Genomic DNA, 22,813 nt, shown 5'->3' on the forward strand with positions numbered 1-22,813 from the left:
GGAACCAAAGATGACTCAGAGCTGAGTGCCTTGATCCGGGCAAACATCTCTTACATACTTACATGCTTGCATCTGTCCTAGATGTCCCACACAACTTGCACTATTTTCCCTCCTAAAACTACTCCTCAACCAAAGTCTGAGATACCTGAGATGACAGAGTGCTTTGGAACAGGGAGGGATAAAGAGAGATCTGTGAATTTAGGGATATTTGCCGTCTCCACTAAGTAATTTTTCTACTGACAAACCCAATCACTGGGTTTTGAAAAGACAAGGGAATGCTGATGCTGGAGCCAAACAGACTTAAGATAACATTATCTTTCTCATGTGGAGTCCTGCCAAGGTTATCATGAGAATCATAGGTATCATGAGAATCATAGATACCATGAGACCCAAAATCCTGAGGTATTGCCTCACAGTGACAGAAATCTGAGTGGAAAACCTTAGACACAGATCTAGATATACACCTATTTTTCCTGTGCAAGAAAATCTCTTTGAACTGAGGTCCATCTGACACCCCTGGAACACAATCCTGCATGAAGGAGTCAAAAAGGACTTTTGATTGTTCTCATGGAATTCCAACTTGTATAACAGATGTCTCACCCAAGTGAGACTTTCCTGACATTATTTTGTACTTGCTAAATCCAGGAAAAGGACATCTCTTTGCTGCAGAACATTTTGTTTCAAGTCTTTTCAGAATATAAAATTTATGAAGATAAAACAAAGGCTACAGCTGTAAATTCTGTACCCACTCAAGACTTGGTTCAGTAATAACCATATATATAGAGACATAAGATAAAGTATTTAGGAGTATGGATTAAAAAGGCTTCTGTTATGGCAGCTAAGGATATGTGGGAATGGACTAAGCAAAAGGTAATACAAAAACTGAGAAACTGGAATTTCTTGCTTATGGATGTGGACAGTAAGATTCAAGTGGTAAAAATGTTTTTTAGTCCCGTTAGTTTTATATACAGGTCAGGCATACTTTTTTATCAACAAGAAAAGAACTATGGGCAATAATTAACAGTAAGTCGAAGGACGTTATCTGGTAGGAAAGAAGGCAAGAGTTACATGGGATAAACTGATCCTCCAAACAGAACAAGGTGGTTTTGGATTACTTGGCTTGAAGGGATATTTTACAGCTACACAGTTAGGCCTCACATACAATAACACAAGCAGAAGGTTATCATTCAAAGTGAAAAGGGATGATGATAAAATGTGGTGGTGGAGGAGTGGGGAGGAGTCCAAGAAAATTGGAGAGTTGGATTTTGGATGCAACTCCTTAAAAGGAATGACCACCATACAGAATATGGTGAATATTCATACAGTTGCAGAAAGTATTCTAAGAACTAAGCCAACATGAGAATGGAGACAGGAGATTTTACCCATATGGATGTCTCCAAGTAGGGGTACAGAAAATAGGCAACAGGGGGCGGAATTTACTAGAAAAAAATGGCAAAAGAACCAAGGTACTGAGAGCAAATAACGAGAGGGAAAAGTAAGAAAGTGGAATGACGCCGAGAACAAGTTATGACTTCAAGGCACAGACTTGCCTTTCCTAACAGGGATTGATAGAGTACAGGCAAAGAGAAAGGCATAAGGGAGTCCTAACTGAAAGGACCTGTTGTTGTAAAGTTTGTAGTCAAATCTAGAGCAGAAGCAGCTATTAAAAAGGAAACAATTAGTATGGCATATAAAATACTGCATGGTAACTATAAGATTCAATCAGAGGTTAGAAAAGATTGGGAAGAGACTGGAAAAGGAATTTACAAGGAAACAATGGGAGAGACATATGTATGGCTCCTTAGTATTCAACAAACTCCAGAAAATGTAAGATTTTTGCTTGGAAGCATTTGCATAGGTATTTTTATACGCCAAGCAGACTTCAAGGAATTTTTCCTCAAGCAGATACTGAATGTTGGAGGTGTGATCGGGAAGAAAGAGGTAACTGGGAAGATATTTTCTGGGAGTGTAATGAGTTGGCAGATTTAAAAAATTCCCAACAGAGAACTATGTCAGAAATACTGGAAAAAATGGCTGTAACTAAGGAAATTACTCATTAGATCTGGTATAATGGCTCTGCATTGCCTAGGCATAAAAGGGCCTTACGTTTAATTCTCCTGGTTGCCAAAAAAAGCAATTACTAGAAAATGGAAATCTAAACCAACTGTATTAGACATATTAAATATTGTAAAAGAAATAAAATAACAGGAAGAGGGAAGAAGAAAACTACACAGAAATAAATGTAATTTGCGGGAATAATACATGCAGAATAATGTTCAGGAGGTGAGTGAGGTTTAAGGGAAGGCAGAAATTAAGCAATTTATGTAATGCTGGACTAAAAGACACCTGTAAAGAAACTATGTATAATGTGTGTAATTGGAAAATGTTAATATGGTTTGTTTTCTTTTCTATTAATGTAAGTGTGCCTATGTCTTTAATGATAATTTAATAAAGATCCAAGCAAAGCCACAGCTAATAACAGGCAGAAAGGGAAGGCTCAGCAGTTGTAAAATCCACAGGTTTTATTAAAAGTTAGCGCTTTTGCAGTGTTAACTACCGCTTCATCAGACAAAAAAGTAAATCAAATGAATTCTTTTATACTAAACTTTAGTATCAGTTAACATGACAATGCAGAATCCTAATCGATACACAAGGCATTTACTTTTAAAGTAACAGCATCTAAAAACAGCACATAAAAGAATAAAAAGTAAAAACACAAAAACGCAGAATAATACATTTATCTATTTTTCTTTACCTTTAATACTGGTTTTAGGGGTACATGGTCATTTAGACACATTCCCATATGCGTTCCTAACCTTAAAATCCACTGTGATTCTACATTTTCTGTCATGTTTACCAAGTCCCCCCCACACACACACACTCAGTCACAACTTGCAAAACTTGGAATAGAAATGTATGTGTGTTGCTATTTGTTAGTGTGTGTTTTGTTAAAGCACTACAGTCATTCCCTCTTCTCGTACAATACAAATTACCCCGCACTCTCTCTTTCAGTTTCTGGTTAGTTTTACCTATGTAAAATTTGAAGCCCAAAACACAGTGGTGCTGCATAAATAACATTATGAGTATTGCAGTCTGCTGAAACCCTAAGTTTCCATAAATAGCCTGTCTCTGGATGCTTAAAATACATAGACTGATCAATATAATCACAGTATGCACATCCCTGACATTTACGTGTACCCCATTGTCATACCCCTAAATTATGACATAATCTAGGATAACATAAACATTGTTTAAGGTTCTTTTTGTTTTTACACACAATAATAGGCCATTGGCCTACCAGCTCTTTTACCTTCTCATCAGTGTGTAAGATATGCCAGTTACTTCTGACAACTTCCCTAATCCTATTCACCTCTGATGTATAGGTAATAACCATGGGCATTTTCACATAACTACTTTCAGTATACTTAACTGTATCATTTCATTGTGAAAAATAGGACTTGGCCCTCCCTCCTCTTTCCTCATTTGTTTTACTATATGCCTTGTCAATTTCCACATGTCCATAGCCTCTACCCATAAAGTCATCCCATACGTGGCATAGTCCCTGACGAAAGTCCTTGTCATCACAGGATAAACATGAGGTCCTCATAGCCTGTCCCTCAACTCATTCCGAAGCAACTCAGAAAAATCTGCCTGCTTAATTCCACCATAGGAACAACAGTGCAGCCTGAGCTCATTTTCAGAAAATCCATTTCTAATACCATACAGAAAACAAATGTTCATAACTCTAACTATAACAGCTAGACTAAAAATGTAAATGCGGAAGTTGTTCAGCAGACAGTGACCTTTCCAATAGTGTAAATGCTGATAGTGCATATCAAAGTCATTATTAAATATTTGGCAAGGAATGCTGATATTGTGCATATTTATTACCTTTTTGGAAAAGCAAAGCACAATATCTTGGTCAATGTACCATGTAAACCCATACATTTCATATGTAATTTGATTGTATGAATGTTAGCTTTAAAATGATACCTTAACCATTACTGTGTGATGCGCCTTTATGGAGATATTCACAGAAATATGATTCATATAACATTTCTCATAACTGATAAATAAACAAAGCATAATATCTCATCACCTGTAACAGACAGAGGGTACATAGTGTAGAAGATGTGCATCTGAATGTCAGCTTCAAAATGATGTATCATTTGTGTCATCACCATGCTCCCTTACAAAGATATGGGCATAATAATGAGAAGTATTGGAAATGTATAATTTTCATAATCCTACATGACTAAACAAACTATGATATCTGTACATGTGTACACTGCACAGACACAGTTCTTTTACCATGTTGTAAGGAGTAACACTGTCTTCAAAATGAGGCATTACTTGGCACACTGACATGCTCCCTTGCAAAGATATTTACCAAAATATGAAAAACAATCATAATTTCCATAACCTAAGTCCGAAACAAACTTTGATATCTGTACATGTGTACAACATATAGCCACAGTTCTTTTATGATGCTGGAGCTATCAATACTGTCTTCAAAATAAGGTATTACTTCGCACATTCTGATGCTCTCTTGCAAAGTTATTGACCAAAATATGAAAACAATCAATTTCCATAACCATAAGTCTGAAACAATCTTTGATATCTGTACATGTGTACAACATACAGGAACAGTTCTTTTACCATGTTGGACCTATGAATACTGTCTTCAAAATGAGGCATTACTTAGCACATTTCAACACTCCCTAGCAAAGGTATTTACCAAAATATGAAATAAATCACAATTTCCATAACCTGAGTCCTAAAAACAGATATCTGTACATGTGTACAGCATTCATACCCAGTTGTTTTACCATGTAGACACATATGATTGTAAATATACACATGCTTGCTGTAGCCAACATACTGCTGAATGGGTACATGTAAACAGAAAAAGCAAAATAAGGCCCACCACTCTACTAATGAACCCAGGACAGGCATGGGACTTCAGTGGCAGGCAAGGCCATCTGATCTGTCTGATAGCTGTGCTGGCTACCCACTCAGACAGCTGATACTACTGCAGTCTCACGACCTCCTTCAGTGTCAGCAGTCTGCCTTACCTATGCCTTTTCTCTTTACATGTGTCCATTCAGCAATGGACCCAAGGGATCAAGTTCTGTACTACTAAGCCCTTCCTGTCATCTAAACTCTACACATGCCTAATAAAAGCAGAATAAAAAAGAAGTATTGCAGGATGGTTACTGACATATTAGATTGTACGTGCTAGCACTCTCCTGAAACAGTTGTTCTTTCTCAGCATCTTCACCAGCTCCTTGCCACAGTTATTTGACAAACTCAGAAAAATATATTGTACACAACACATTTCATAACAGAGTTTTGCTTACCATACTGGTACTACTTGTTCATGGGTGTTTTCCATTCTTCTCACAAAATGCATGTTACCAATCCTGCATAGCTCTCCTCACGCCATTGTGGAGGTCAGTCAGGAGCAACGCAAAGCCCTCCTCAGTTAGGTGAATGTCATCTCTTCTGAACAGGTGAACATCTTCTGCAGTGATGCTGTCATGACAGATTGTAGATCCACCGACCCTGTGCATCAAGCCATGCATGAACCCATTCTGTAAACGTCTGGCCTTGTACGCTGCCCGTTGACTGTGTGCTGTTTTCCATTTCTGTCGAGGAATTATGTCAGACCACACAAAATAACAACGTGGCCACCACGACTGCCAATTATCCAGTGAAGTGTTGCATAAGAAATGGTGCTACAGTTGAAGCCAAATTTGGTTTTATCAGGGCCAGATCTTGCCTTCTCAACCTGGTAGACTTCTTTGAGAAGGTTTCTAAGGCAATGGATGAGGACACAATGATGCTTATTGCCTACCTTGACCTAGCTAAGGCATTTAATACAATACCTTATTCAAATAAACGTATGGATCTATAGACATAAACACCCATGTTATGCACTGGATAGCTAGCTGACTCAGATAGGACCCAAGAAGTTACAATAGGGACGACCATCTCCACAAAGAGGCCAGTCAGCAGCAGAGTCCCTCAGGAAGTTAAAGTTAATGTCAAGGGCAAATTAGATTTGATATATGCACATGTTAAGATGGAGTACATCGTGCAAATACACTTTAGGTTGTCACAGCCTTTATAAACGTATATTTAGAAGAGGATCTTATTGCAGCTGCTTTGCCCGATGGGGCATGTTGTCTTACCTGGAGACACAGGGTCATGTGACCATGCTTAACATTTCATGCTCTCCATGACACTAACATAGTGGGTTATTACCGTATAAACAGGGACACCATGCAAGAAATTGTAGAAATGTGTTGGATTCATCAGCTGACCCATGACCCAGGTATTACTTAGCACATTGACATGCTTCCTTGCAAAGTTATTTACCAAAATATGAAATAAATGTCATAATTTCCATAACCCATGTCCTATACAAACTGTGATATCTCTACATGTGTACAGCATACACAGATACAGTTATTTTATCATGTTGTAATACTGTCTTCAAAATGAGGTCTTGTTCAGCATGTTGAAATGTTCCCTATCTGAACAGATGCCATCTTCTTTGAGGGGTGTGTTGCCTTACACTTGAACTGACAGATGAAAAACAAAACAGTATAGAACAATATCTTACTTACCTATACAGAGGCAGTTGGAAAACAGCAATATTTGTAGTAATTCACAAAAATATGAACGATATAACCCCAATGGATACCTTCACTGCTATCTTACAATAGAAACAATTAAAAAAAAGAAACAAAAGAATTTTGAGGGAACATTTCTGCATGACTCAACATACACAGAAACCAAAACCTAGCAAGTGCATTCATGAATGTGATAATGACTTTTCCTAAAGTGAATAACAGTGGCAGCTGCATGAGGATTTTACCTGACAAGGGATGACTCAGTGTTATTCTATAACAGCACAGACTGTAAATTAATAATGTGATAATGACTTGCATTTCATTACTGCAATGTTCTGCATGCTCATACAAAGGTGATAATTGCTGCACCCTGTTGAGCAGACATTTATTATACTCCTGGTGCAATTGTAAGGGAAGACTGACTCATTACCATCTTTCAGTATAGACGTAGTGTAACATTTACATTACTGAGCCATTCCTCTCACCTAAATCCTAGATAATCCAGAAATATTGTCCAAAATATATGGTTGCTCCATGCCAGATAACATTCCTCATTGTCTTCAGGAGACTGTTCCCCCCCACCACAACTCATATTTCTACTTTGTCATCTTGCAGAAAGGCAGACTCTGGACCCCAAGCGAAGTGGCTTTGCTGCATTGTTATTGTCTCCTCCATAAACGGGCTATTCAGTCTTTTCTCTACCATCATGTCATCCACTTCCAAGCTGCAACAACAATGTTGCAAAAAATGTGGGTGGAAGTAACTAAAGAAAATTAGCAAAAGAACAATGTACTGGGAACAAACCAACAAGAAGAAAAGGTAATAGGAAGTGAAACAACCCACAATGCCTATAGATTTTCTTTGTTAGCACAACCATCTCAAACTACTAAATTATTAAATGTCAAATGCAATGCAAACAAATGCACATCAAGAGATCAAGGGTCAGGAAAGTAACTTGGTATATAATTATAATCTGTGCCTTAACCCTGCGTTCCATTCATTTTAAGGACATAACTGACAGATATCTCAACTGTCCCGATGTTTACTGAAAGCTTGACTCTGTTCCTCTTAACCCCTCTGTTACTTCAAAAATGTACATCAATTTGCACGTTTTATTCATTGTCTCAAGTTAATAATACTGATGCTTTTAAAAATGCCGCCATTTTTCTGGATCTGCCCCCGATTCGTTGAGAGATATGGATTCAATGCATACAAACTGGATAGCTAGACTTTAACTCCATGATGAGCTTCACCATATTAATATAAACGGGCTAAATCTAAGATCTTCAACTACAACAGGACATTGCCGTTATTAACTATTGTTACAGTAATCCCCGGCCTCTGTGATGTATAAAAGGAGAGGTGGGTTGGCAACCAGCCAGCCATCGTACGCAACTACATTTCTTCCAAACTTTTTAAAGAAACGTTTTCTTCATGAGGATATGACCAATGTCCAGATAAAAACACAAACAGAAGCAAGAGTATTTCGCTTTGCAAAGAACTGTAAAAAGTAGCTGCACAGAGCAGCACATTCTGCTGTAAAAGTTGTAAATCCTGTAATAGTCTAACACAGCACTGGACCCAATAAGCACAGCCATTTACGCAACTTTTACAACCAAATCTAAAAGTATTACCTGCTCGGCATCTTGCTCCAGAGTGAGAGAATAAAATGCTCTTTCGTACTTTTTTTTTTTTTTTTTTTTTTGCAGTATTGAATAGTAACCAGTTCAAGCACCACATTTTCGGCGCTTTTCCATTTCAATTAATAGAATACTGTGCTGTCAGAGCTAACTGGGCTAAAGTTCTCCATGCCAGCCCCCTCTCTACTGTAATACAGGCATCCCTCTACATGTGCACGCACACACACACACACACACACACACCAGTTACATGAAACTTAGGGTTAGCGCACACACACACTTACAAAACAGTCAAATAAACTCTGAATAACACTACAAGCAAAGCATAACAGTTCTGTTCCGTGAACCATAAAGGAAGAGACTTTTTTTAAAAATTGTGTGTGGAACAGAAAAACAGCCCCCCCCCCCCCCCCGCTATGCCAGTGGTTCAGAATAGGTAATCGAAACCTAGACTCCGCTAAACAGGTTCAGACGTTTAAAGCCAATGCTGAGTTAGTCTTACCCACTGACCTGATAATTGTCTACTGCTGCTACTACTACCGCAGAAAGTCAGTCTCTTGCCTTCAAACAAATTTTTTTCAAACCCTTACTCAGGCTTCACACTCAAACACTGGCTGCAGCACTTTCCTGATTCAATCACTACTTTCCAGACTCTGATTGGCTGCCACCACTTGCTTCACGGAATCATGGAAACTACCAACTCAGGCTTCTACCACTGTTTTATACAACTTTTTATCTTCAGGAAAAAAAAACTGAAACGGCCCATAAATATCCATATTAGACAGCAAATCATATTTCAGCACAGCTTGCTTTATTAGGAGCAGCAGTAAAAGCCAGTGGGGTCCTGGAATGTACAAGAAGAGGCAGTATGTGTAGAAAACAGAAAGCTGTTAGCCCTTGTTATAAGACACTTGACAAGAGCCTGTCTAAGACACTTGACAAGAGCCCATCTAGAGTGTGTTGTTCTGGTAGCCTCTTCCCAGCAAAGACATAAGAAAGGCAAAAGATAGCTTCTTCACGAAAAACCATAGTTAGAAATTGTAAGAGCTTAACATATACATTCAAGAGGAAAGAGGACAAAGGAAAGACCAGAAAGAAGGATAGACATACTTGACAAAAAATCATTAATCATGTAATCCAGTTTTCAGGAATAAGCACACAACATAACACACAAAAATCATGGTTATAGACACAACATATGCTTACTATTCTTTTCGCTGTAATTGCAGAGGTAGAACCCTCATTCCCAGCCTTTGACACACAACGTGTCATGCTAAATGCAGAATACAGCTTCGGCAATGTAATTTAAAAAAAAAAAAAAAAACATTGCATTCACCTAGTTATTAACTGCAAATTATTTATTAAGTGGAAAACAAAAGAACATAATTTTGGGGGTGGAGGTGTGACGCAAGTGGTGGCTTGGATTGTAGAAATCCGATTGGCTGCCACTACTTGCTTTATCAACAACTTTAGAAGAAGACTTTCTAATAAAAGTTTAATGTAAACAATGTAAAATCATGCTGAATCATAACTGAATAAGATAAATTACAAGTTCAGTTACGATGTCAGCATGTTTCACATTAAACTCAGCTACAAACCTGCAATAGAGATTATCGAGCTTGTGGAAGTTACTCGGGGGTAACAGCTTGCATTTAGTATCCTCTCATGGCACGCTCGGTGTTAAGCACAGAGGCGCCATGAGAAGGTACTCGGAGTTAATGAGTTAATGATATTACTAAAAATGCGTTGTGGATGCATACTTTCCCTGTGCAAATATGTGGGATGATGGCATTCTTTCCTATGAATGCTGGTGGTTAGACCAGTTCATTGCTTAGCTATAGTTACATCCAAAAAATCAATTTTACTCATGGATTTGTTTAGGGTGAATTTTAGAAAGTTACTGCTGATGTTCAAATATCAGGTATAAAGTTCTAAACTCTCTTCACCCCCCCTGCCAACCTATAAAAAGATCATCCACAAAACGTTGATATATTATTATATGTGGGTTCAAATTATTTAGAATGTGTTGATATTCCCATTCCATTATTACTAAGTTGGCATAGGAGTTCGCACAGCTAGTGCCCATAGCAACTCCTGTTTTTTGCCAGTAGCACTTGTCTTTGAAGAAGAATGTTATTGTCTAGAACTAATTCCAGACGTAGACAGAAATGGTCCACCTGTTTTGATTCAAATCTTCCATATCTATCTAAGGCACTTTTCACCATCATTATCGCCTCCTGATTAGGAATACATGTAAATAATGAGATCACATCTAGAGTTGCCAGAACCTCAACGCTTTTATTATTATCTCCATTGGTTGCATTATATAGATCCCTTAAAAAATGTTGTGTGTTCCTTAACGCTACCTCAGATTCATCCAAAACCTTTCTAAGTTGTTTATCCAGAAACCTAGAGATAGGCTCTGTCAACCAGCCCTCACCTGCTACAATGGGTCTAAAAGGAGGCTTCATGGGAGTTGTTCCCAAGAAGGCTGAGGAACCCCCATAAAATGGGGACAGGATTTACACACCATGAAGTACCCCTGGTGAATAATGGACAAAACCCAATAATCCTGAGTAATCTGAAGCCAAACAGGAATAGAGAGAAAGGTGAAGAGAAAGAGGAACATGGCTGGGAAGAGACTGACGGTCAGACAGCACCTGTTTTTTTCTGGAAAGGAAGACTTTTGAGACTCTGAAGTCTAAGTAGCCTTAGCAGGATGAGGCCGCTTGCCACTCTTTTTGCCCTCAGGAGGAGGGCAAGACTGCCTGTGAACAATGGCAGGCTTATTAGGATAGTTTCTCTGAAATTTAGCAACAAGAGAGACAAGCACATGTTTGAGTTCTTGTAACACCTTCTCCTTATCCTGAAAGGACTTAAACAAATCAGCAGTAGCTTCCCCAAACAAGAGTTTAATATCAAGAGGGGCATCTATCAGCTTAGCCTTGATATCATCAGGAAATGGCTGAAGCCGAAGCCAAGAATACCTCCCCACTGAACCAAAAGCAGCAGCCCTAGAAGAAGTATCTGCTACATCATAACTACACTTGATGGAATGACAAACCACCTGAAAGGAAGTCCCTAACAGAGAAAAAGCAGAAGTTTTCCCTCAGAGTCCAGGAAATCAGAAATAACCTGACAGGCCTGAAAAAGAAGAGTCAACACATACCTGGACATATGGGTCTGACAATTAATAGCCCTAAAAGCCAAGGTAGTCCAGATGTAAACCTTCTTACCTAGCCTTTCCATGGGTTTGCTCTCTTTACCAGACGGTAGTAACGTTGGTGAAGGAAACAAGTGAGAAAGCATGTCAAAGGCCACAGACACCACTGAGCGATCAGCAGAAGGACACTTGTACAAAAAGTTACAGTCCTCAGGCACCCTATAAAACCTATTAGGCTTCTTGGGAGGAGGGGGCAAAGAATCAGAGGCTTTAGAGGCATTGGAAAAAGCATCCAACAAAGCAGCCAAAACAGGAGGAACAGCAGAAGGTTTTGGACATTCCATCTGCAGCAACTCATAGTACCTCTTATGGATTTCGGAGATCTGAGCACAATCCCAGCATTTAAAAAACTCCCATCATCCTGGAGACTCAGAACTGGTAGATTCCTCTTCCTCAAACCCACAGTCCAAAGGAGAAGGAATATGGGAAGAGTACCCAAGTGACTCCTCAACAGAATCCAACAACTCCTCAGAGGAATCCTGTTCCCTTTGTTTTTTTAAGTGGCATACAGGACCAAGAGGGAGCTGGAACAGAAGCCTCCTGAGGAGGTGTCAACACCATCAAAGCATTAAACAAACCGAGTGAAGGCCTGCCGCTCACTCTGAGGATCCCTAGGAACAGGAAAAACATGTTTTGTTATTTCTTTAATGGGACATCTGCCCTGTAAAACTTAAAAGGCTCTGACGCACAATGGCATGCAATAACAGCAGTAGGGATTTCTTCCCTAACTAAAATCTGTGGAACAACCCTAGGCCCCTCAGAAATAACTAACCATAGCTCCCCCTGAACATCTGAAATAGACATCTGCAAAGCCTCATAGGGCGTGCTGAAAGCCAGATTCCTGCCAGCCTCCAACCCAGCTGCAGCACAGGAATTCAACAAAGCCAGGCCAACCTCCAGATTCTCACTCATCTTGGAAGAAATGTCTGGTGGAGTCTGGACAGTGGAAGATTCTGGTCTTGGTGTCTTAAGCTTCTTCACTAACAGCTGACCCTCAGAGTGGGAAGTTCCTGCCATAGTATCCTTAGCGAGAAGCTTAAGTCACTGATTCTCCAGACACAATGCTAAGGAAGAAAGTCTTCTACGCAGAGTCTTTGGTACGAAAGCCTGACAGACAGAACAGGACATATGGTTGTGAAAGGCGCCACACCTCTCAACCTGAAAACATCAAAAATCTGGACAAGACCCATGAAAAATAGGTACAAATCTACATGCTGATTAATATCTAATTTGCATAAATAATTGGGTAACCCTACCCACTCCAATGGAATTGTGGGATACCAACTTTCAAACGCAAACTGAAGAACAGACAACCAAAATATGGCACCAGAGTCCCCCTGCAGCCATTCCAATGTCCATTACCTGGCTATTTCGCCCCATTTACCATAAACACTAATGTGTGCATACTGCTTTACTTCTACAATGATTGTTTGGATTTTATTTTTACATTTTACAGCACAACAATGCACAAACACTAACAGAAATCTGGCAAACAAAGCAATACTGTCTCACAATGAAAATAGACTTGGCATTAAAACTTCTCTGCCCTTGAAACTTACATTCATTGAAACAGCATTGAAATCCACACCACATCCAAAGAAAATGGATCTGGCCAGTGGTGGATAAAGATTACCTTTGAGCTGTTTTCAAATCATTGGCCCCTTGCACACAAAGCCAGAAACATACATGTGTTCTTTTCTTTGCTGCACCTTCCTGACTTTATTAAATTATATTCCTTGTATAACACAACACACTTGTTAGACAGAGTTTTAAATTTATTGCTTGAACATTTTTCCAGTAGGCTATGCTGTAGGCAATGAAACAAAATGCATGAACCAATAATGACAAAACTCCCAATTCAGAACATTTCCATCATAAAAGTCTACTTCTACACCCACACTATAAATAGAAACACAGTAGTGTAAGCCATAGGTATCTTGCACAGCTTCTCACACTTATTTTCAATTTCATTTTTTTTTGGGGGGGAGGGCAAAAGGTCAAAAATCAGGGACACATTTTAAACATTGCTTGTATAATTTTGTAAAGTTAGTAGAATAAAATGTTGCGTTACCACCATGCATTTTACTGGCAAGTCTTGAACCCAGGACCCTATGCACTACAGTCAGAACAACATACCACTATGCCAAATCAGCAGCTTCCTGAAAAATAGGAAGATTGAAACTTAATGGCTATCATTTAGTGAAATAATTTCTCACTTCTCACCATAGTTCTCAACCTCTTAGCATAATAAACCTGGAAAAGCCAATAATGGGGGAATACAAATTCAGTTCTCACTTCTCACCATAGCTCTCAACCTCTTAGCACAAAAAACCTGGATAAAAAGCCAATAATGGGGGAATACAAATTCAGTTCTCACTTCTCACCATAGCTCTCAACTCTTAGCACAAAAAACCTGGACAAAGCTCACAAGTGGTGGTGGCTAGAGACTTACCAGGGACACATTTTAAACATTGCTTGTATAATTTGGTAAAGTTGCTAGAATAAAATGTTGGGTTACCACTATGCATTTCACTGACAAGTCTTGAACCCAGGACCCTATGCACTACAGTGAGAGCAACATACTACTATGCCAAGTCAGCAGCTTCCTGAAATATTGGAAGACTGCAACTTAATGGCTATCATTTAGTGAATTCATTTCTCACTTCTCACCACAGCTCTCAACCTCTTAGCACATAAAAACTTGGGCAAAGCTTACAAGTGGTGGTGGCTAGGGACTTTAGGCTCTTTTTACACTGTACCCAAGGTACAGGGTTTGAGCGAGCTGGAGTACCTCTAGCCACCAGGCGTATTAATGCGGGGGGGGGGGCATTTTCACACACACACACACACACACACACACGTTAGTTTCCTTACTTCAGCTGCAGAATTGCCATTCCCGCTTGTCTCCTTACTTGGAGTCCCAGCTGCGTCTTCATCTTCCTGCTCATCTCCTTGCTGCAGATTCTGAAGTAATGTCTCATCTCCTTACTTGGAGTCCCAGCTGCAACTTCCCGCTCGTCTCCTTGCAGCAGATTCTGAAAGTTAGCATCCAGAGTGCAAGTTAGTAACGGCTCGTCTCATTACTTGGAGTCCCAGCAGCCATTAGTAACATCTCGTCTCGTCTCCTTCCAGCTGCAAGTTAGTAATGGCTCATCTCCTTACTTGGAGTCCCAGCTGCATCTTCCTGCTAGCATTTGAGCAGCCAGGCCAGCCAGAAATGAGTGAACTCCTTGAGCTCAATTCCAACAGGCTGGAAGCCATGACGAAGCTGACATCATCGCGCATTTGATGACGTCAGCTCTACCAGCACGGAAATAAAAAAAACAAAAATAATAAATCAGAAATGAAGGGGTGCCACTCGGGAATCATGGCACCCCTTCATTGGAACCCCAAAACTCGGTAAAAAAATGGTTGGGGAGGTATGAAAGTAGCCTAGGTAAAATAAACACTGTTAATGGCAGTCTTAATGGGGAATCCGTCCCTCATACTGGCATTTACCCTTCTTGGATGACATGAAACATCAGAAGCAACCAAAAGACAGGAAAAAATGAAACCCCAGTGGGCACTTATCTGCAACAGCTCACTAACCAGCAAACAGGATGTAGATGTTCAGACCGACAATCGAGAGATGAGTTCGGACTGGAGATAAAGTTCAGAGGATGGTATGTCCAGATGTCACCTTTATGCCCTATGCTATGCAAGGAGCCTATGTGTGACATATGACATACTTTAAAGCAACAGAAAGCCTTTGTATACTGGCCAGACATCAGACTATCCAAGGCAGGGAATTCCAGATGTAAGGAATACTGCAACACGTGAATGGAAGGTTACTGATAGATCTGTTTTTGCCTCCGTCTGGTTCAAACTGTGGGAATTTGGATTCAACACTGGCTGATTCCAAAGCCTTTAGCTCATCCTGGCTCTGACTTCCTTACTCATAACTCCCTGGTCCTCCATTATCTCCCCAGATCAAGTTTACCCCATGAGAAACAATATAGTGATATAACATATCCAACTAGTCCCCATCTGCTCCACAGCTACTGGGAAAACACCCAGGGGAAATGTGAAACTCTAGGTTTGCAGAATGAAAGACCCCTTGCTGTCCTGTCATCACCAAGGAAAAACTTGCCAAATCAACAAGAATGCTGGGCATGAGGGTGGGAAGGTTGAACTAGATGGAGGCAAACAACACAGGTCAATCGTTATGGTGAGTACATCATTTTTCTGTTTCCAATGCTGTCTGCTCTGTCTGGATTCAACTTATAGAAGTCCCCAGCCACACTTCCTAGGGAGGAACTAATAAAGAATACTCTGCAATACAGTAGAACCAAAATAAGCTCTGGACATGGACTGAATATCCACCTTATAATTTGACGCAAAGGTATGAAGGCCCAACCAAGCAGCAGCAATGTCAATATCATCCAAGGGTATTTTCCAAAGAAAAGCTGTAGAAATAGCTACAGCCCTAGTTGAATGATCCTTAGGCTTTTGTGGAAGAATCTTGCCTCTCAGAATATGCAAACAAAATACAATCTGACAGCCTCTCAGAATATGCAAACAAAATACAATCTGACAGCCACTTGGATAAAGTTACTTTACACATAGGTGAGCCCAGCCTGGATTTTGAGGAAATAAACGACTGGCTAGATTTTTGAACAACTTGGTACAGTCAAGATAAAATAATAGTTTCCTATGAATGTCCAAACAATGCTGTTGGAAAAATTGGGAGATCATCACCCATTGCCAGACCCACATGGCAATCCAACAAAGAAGGTAAGAACATGTCCCCCCTGTTTGTTGAGATACCTAACAACTGACATGATGTCCATCTGAACCGCAATCATACCTCTGGGGAGGAAGACCTGAAAAGCTTGCAACGCTAGGAGGACCACTTTCATCTCCAGAACAGTGATGTGAATGTGACCCCCTGTGGACGTCCAGGACACTTGAACAGTCCTCCTTTGGAAATGTCCCCCACCTGGGAGGGAGGCATATGTGGTGACCACGGCTGAAGGAGAAGGAATTACAAATGGTCTACCTTGTAGACTGTAACCACCACTGAATCTGCTTGTAACATACTCTCATCAGTCATATCTGGAAATTTAATGGATGTGTAAGGAGTGACCACTGCATGGCCACTGTCCACAGTAAGGGCCTCATGTGATATCTGGCCAGAGGGTCCAGTCCTCTTAACACTGCCATATAAAGCAAAAGCTTTAGAAGTGTGTTAGCTGGAGGTTTGGGAATTGTAAGCACTGACAATGGCCTGAGCTCGAAGACTGAAAACTCTGGAGCTTGGCATTCGGACGGACTATGTCCAGATGACACCATATGAATACTAAAACTTGTATGGGTGTAAGGCTGGATTTGGGGTTCCCTGGTCCAGATGAATAATGCATTTCTGGGGGTGGTAGGGATCCAATTGTCCAGGCACAGGAAGACCTGAAATCTCTGCAGTCAGAGCCAGGCTGCAACCACTGCTATGAACTTGCTAAGCACTCTGGGTGGGTTGTCTCTGGTGAGATCAAATGGCAGGGTCCTGAACTGACAGTGATTTGCTCCCAGTTGGAAGTGAAGCAACCTCTGAGAACGCCGATGTATCCTTATGTGACAATAGGCATCCTTGAGGTATATCAAGCAAATCCAATCATCCTTCAGAAGAGGCAATATGGACTGCAATATGACCATCCAGAACTTGGTCTTTTTGAACAGGTTCAGCTTGCTCAGGTACAAAACTGGTTTGAGGTCCTTTATCTTCTTTGGTACTAAAACAAATCTGGAATAGACCACGGGGGTCCTCTTTGGTCTGGTAGGACCTCTTGGGTGACTTTTTTGCAGCACCAGAGATCGAAAAGCTGCTTGAAAACAGTCTCGGATGGGGTGGAACATCGAGGAGACCTTTTGGAAACTCTATAAAGGGGAAAACATAACCTCTGGATATCGAAAAGTGAACTCAGATGGTGGACAGCAACTTCCATCTTGCAGAACAACCAGACAGTAACCAAAAAGCAGTTTCTCTGATGTCTCAGCCACAAAAAGCCTTCAAGGAGTACACCTTTACAAACACACGCCTGCCTTACATATAAACATCAGTTAGGCAATTACCTAGCTAATTGCACATCAATAAGATCATTAAATAAAAAATCTACAGTTACATTTCATCTTTAACCCCTTAGTGGCTAAAGCATCATACTTTAAAATATGTATTTATTCTTTACAAAGTAACATTTTTATATCCACATTATCATATTGTGAGATATTTACTTTTTCCAACACAGTCCCTACTAAACCCACAGTCCTACCTTCATGTACCTTATTGGATACTGGCTGGTTGTTCTGCATTTGCTTTCTTCCTTGTGGCTCTGCAGCACCTTCCATATTGTCTGCTCCTTGTCAATGTGTCCTTAACCTTGGGTCCAAATAAGGACGATCAGTCAAAAGGGGCTCTGATGAATGTTGCTTTAAAACAGTCTGCAAAGTTGCACAGCTGGATCCAGGCATGGCACCTCAATGCAATACTTGGAACCTGCTGCTCTGGACACTCCATTAGTCATGCTCAAGACAAGTCACACAGAAACATTGGTGATGGAAGTCAAGGTGGACAAGAGAGTCTCCATCTTCTTCTGGGTATCCGGAGACTGCAGTGTTTTGAGGGTGCTTGACACTTCTGAGACAAGAGCTTATGGAAGCCTTATCAAGTGCAATAAGTAATTAAGAGCCCTCAAAGAAAAAGGTGGAAGAGGCATTGGATCACTTCCCTAATCAATCCAGAGCCAGAAACGCCCTGTTTGGGGGTGAACTGAGGCACTCTTTTCAGAAATCTCATTTTTGGTGGCTGCCGCCACTACAATGGCATCAACAGCTGGACCCTTGCTGCAATAAGGCCTGTCTTTGGGGGGGTGCAAGGACTTTGTCCGGCTTCCGAGGGATTGAGTCTACCATGTTGGGCTTTTTCCAAGCTCCCCGGGACACGATATCTGAGGGCATCTCCAGAGGGTACACCACCCACAGCGTGGATGGGCCTAGGCTAAAGGCCTCCTGAAAAACTGACTCCTCCAGAGAGGAAGCTTCTGTGGTCCAGCCCCTGCACTGGCAAAGTACCTCCAATAAGTCAACAAAACAGGCATCATCACATCAGGACTTGGGGGAACTCTCTCCTTCCTTGTGACCACTATCTTCAGTGAGGGATTCCTCTGGAGAATACAAGTGCTTCCTCTTGGATTTTATCTTCCCTTAAATCTCCCATCCGAAGCTGGAGAAGAAGAGAAAGAACAGGGTAACCCTTCCAAGGGGGCAGCCTGGAGGCCATCTGATGCAGGCTGTCCAGGAGCAGCCTGATAACTGGTCAGCGGAACAGATGAAAAATGGGGGGGGGGGTGCTGACTGGAGACATCTAACCCTTCTCTCAAACCAAAAACATCCTCTCCACAACTTAGAAGCCCAAGTCTGAAGTGGGCCTCTTATAACCTAGGGTACCAGAACCCACAGGCAAAAAAGACAATCCCAAACCTGAAGTGGCCATGCCCAGACACGACAGTGAAATCAGAGATGAGCTTTCTAAGTCTGAAGCTCCAAGAGTTAGTGACAATTCCAATACCAAAACCATTGACCCGACCCCAAAACTCCACCTCAACGCCACCTTCCCCAAGCAACTGGAGATCAAAGTTACCAAGAAATACAATGGATCTAAAGACCATCAGGCTGTTGGAGATCCACAGGGATGGAAATTCCACTGGTCCCAAAGACCTCGGATGCAAAGAGGCCAAAGGAGGAAATCTGGCAGAAGGAGCCAAGGGTCCCAGTCTGTGTCAGACCTGAGGGGATAAGCCCTAATTGTTCTGTGTCTGCAAAAAGGACAACAGTAGTTGCTCCAGTTCTGACTTTTTGATATTGCTCACTGACCTCAATGAGTAGACAGACAAGGCCACAGAGGAAGGCTTTGATGGTGTATGCAAGCAGGACCTCACATGTTGGATCAAGCCAGAGAAGGTCTGAATCAGAGTGGAGACGGTGAGGACTTCAGCAAGCTTGGAGGAGTACTGGGTGAAAGGGGGATGCTCCCCTGCCCAAAGCTGCCCCTTTTACCAGAAAGGACAGAGTATTCTTGGGATCGGATAAGCTTTCCTAGAAGATTTCAGCTCTGAAGGCGATCAGCTCTGAGACATCAGAGCCACAGCCAGTGCCAAAGTACCTGCAGAAGCCGAAAACTAAGGGACCTTCAGACCAGGAGTATCCAAAGGAGCTGTCCCAAAGGTGGAAATTGAGAAAGATCTCTTGCAGGCTCTCTCCTGGAGTGCCTAAAGTGTAGCAGCCGAGGCTTCTCAGATCTGGTCTTAGGACCTGGTGAGGAAAAGGCCTTAGAAACAGCAGAAGCCAAACTGGATGGCAAAATCAGCTTAAGAGCACAAGAGCAAAAGTTCTCACAGATAGAACAACCAGAGTCTAAATGCTTTGACCCAGGCAAAAAAATGCAGTTGAGGTATGCATCCTGTGAGGGCAGTTTGTGCCCACAGGAGATGCACTTTTCAAACCCCTTGTCCATGGAAAAAACCCAAAAAACACACAGAAAGAAAAACTCTTTGCAACAAGGGAATAGGGTGGGAAGAGTACTGAGGAAAAGAGTTCTAACTACCCAACCCAGCTTTTTAGGTAGAGTGAGGTCGTTTTGCTATCTAAAACTAACTCAAAGGCTTAGCACTAGAAAAAAGGGAAAGGGAGAGGGAAATCTCACCACTTCTAGCAAGAATCTCGAGGAAAAACCCAAAGCACCACGCAGAGCCAAGGACCAAGATGCAGACCATGAATGGTGGCAAACTAGATCTGGGGAGTTGATGGAGGAGCAGGGAGTTGTGGGTAATGGAGGTAGAGCCAAGGCAAGCTAAAGGTTTTAGAAATGGTCGTTGCTGGATCCAAAGTCCCACAGGTTGAATTCAGAGCAGACAACATTGGATCACTTATAAAGTCTGTGCTTCTGCAATACTGATTTGGCCCAGAGTTTAACATGACAATGTATCTGTTGCCAAGGCACATAATTGAGCCTGCAGTGTAAAGTAAATACAACAGAGGACAAGGTACCCAAACAGTGTGCATATGAAAACATACAGTTTTATTCATTTCTTCCATAGGACTCATCTAAGCACTGGGTAGATCATTTAGACTTCAAAACAGATATTAACATTAATCTGAAGGAACTAAAATGAGTGATGACAAAGTGTACAGACTAGCCAGTAAAGAAACATCATGACATATGTTCTCAGTGTTACAACACTACTGAAATATATGATCTGCAGTTTGTCTAATTTATTCACTAAAATAAAAAAGTCAGTAAAACTGTCTGAAATTAAAAGTATGCCATTACTTGCAGGATGCCTAGTGTGCACAAAGCAGGACAGTAAAAATGCACATTACTCTGAGTAGCCACAAAATGGCACTTAAAATGAATATGGACAAAGGACAGAACATTTTTGACAACTGCAATACCATTTTATCTCTGTTGGAGGGAACTAAAACAAAACTGCATTTTTATCACACCTAATGCTAATATGTCACATGAGGTCTTTTTTCTGGAAAACATTCTGGGAAAAAATATTTTTTACAGAACAAAATTAAATAATAACTTCAATAGAATTAATGGAACTGTAAAGACTGTACAATCTGCTGCCAACTCGTCTGCAGTTCCTTGCCTATTGCGATGACAATTTACTACTGATACTACAACACAAAAGCACCACTTAAAATTATATTCAAACACAAAGCACCCCAACAGCACTCAATAAATAATTTCTACTAAGCTTAAGCATATTGCTGAGTCATATGGCAATGAAATCACAACACTTTAGTGAAAAAAACAAGTGGGACATCAGTGCCACTGCAGGTGAAACCAATTATTTGCACATACATACAAGTGCGCCACACACACACACACACACACACACACACCATTTTGAAAGGCAAACAGATGTGCTATAGTTAAACCAATGAAAGTTTATAAGAAATGGGTTCTGGTACATTTTATAAAGCAAATTAAAACAAACTAATATCTTTGCTCAGTCACATTTACTCTGGCTACCATCACCTAACTGAGTGGGTCTTTCTCCAATATATCACCTTCCCAAAAATCTTGCCATGCAGGACCTTGCCCTGGTGATGAGTCCCTCACCCAACTATTATACTCCTCTGTCCACAACAGTTAAACAAAACGTAGTTTCATACACACTATTGAGTAAATCAAAGAGCAGCCTCTACCATTCACCAGATTCAAAGATGGGAAAAAGAGTCAGACTCTTGTCTCAGCCATACTGGGGGAGGGTTCAGATGATGTTCCACACGGTTCTGAGTTACAGGGATCACACAGGTATGACCCTCTAAAAAGTGCATGCACTCCATTTAGCTGGGGGAAGAGCTGGTTAATGCTCACCACTGGCTAAAATATTCAAGGTACAATTACAGCAAATGAACCAGCTGTGCATGAAGGCTCATCAAGCTCCTCACTCATGTTCTCCACTACCACTTGCAAAAGTTAGACACTTCTGGCAAGGCAAAGTCCCTCCCATTCCCCAACAAGGTGAAGTTAGGTACAGAAGCAGCCATGCAGCACTAGTGGGACGGATGGTAAAAGGCTAATGACAACCAAAACATTCCCACCAAAGCAAACCAAAATAAAGCCGTCCAGGCAGTACAGTCTGGTCTGATATGATCAGGATTTCTTTAGGGTCATACAGTGGAATGGCTTCTATATCATGAGAAGACATGTCAAGTGTCAACATTTTAAGTTATAACAATATAGAAATAGGGTGTGGTGCAGGTAAATGGTTCTACTAACCCACAATAATCAGCAAAAGACAAAATATAGTAGAAACAACCACAGCCTGTTTTTGTTTGACTTTTCGGCTTTTCCCGGTTAGGGGTCGCCACAGCGGAACTCCAGTCCACTAATGACTGACAGTAGATTTTTATGGTGCCGAGTTGCCAGCCCAACGCCAACCTTCAGCGAAGGCACACCCATTTACGCATGTCTTTCGGAGGCCACTCAACCGCGAGGAGGACATGCAGACTCCACACAGAAGGCACTCCAGCCGTGAATCGAACAGTAGAACCTCTTGCTGTGAGACAACAACGCTACCACTGTTCCACCGCGGCTTAACAGAACCAAACCACAGCCAATATGCAGTAAAAAATTTTAATGGTGAGTGCTTTCATGACAGATTTTGCCACTTCATCAGACATTTGATGAAGTGGCAAAATCTGTCGCGAAAGCGCTCACCATTAAAAGTTTTTTTACTGCATACTGGCTGTGGTTTGGCGATACTATA

General features: G+C 41.1%; 1 protein-coding gene across 1 annotated transcript in view; it reads right to left on the reverse strand.

Annotated features, from left to right (window-relative positions):
• LOC122808415 (F-BAR domain only protein 1-like) overlaps positions 1-22,813 on the reverse strand; it is a 2,144,012-nt gene that overhangs the window by 505,639 nt on the left and 1,615,560 nt on the right. The gene's annotated exons all lie outside the window — the stretch shown is intronic.

Source organism: Protopterus annectens, chromosome 8.part0, assembly GCF_019279795.1.
Source record: "Protopterus annectens isolate FY-2018-M chromosome 8.part0, PAN1.0, whole genome shotgun sequence".
NCBI classification, from domain to species: Eukaryota; Metazoa; Chordata; order Ceratodontiformes; family Protopteridae; genus Protopterus; species Protopterus annectens.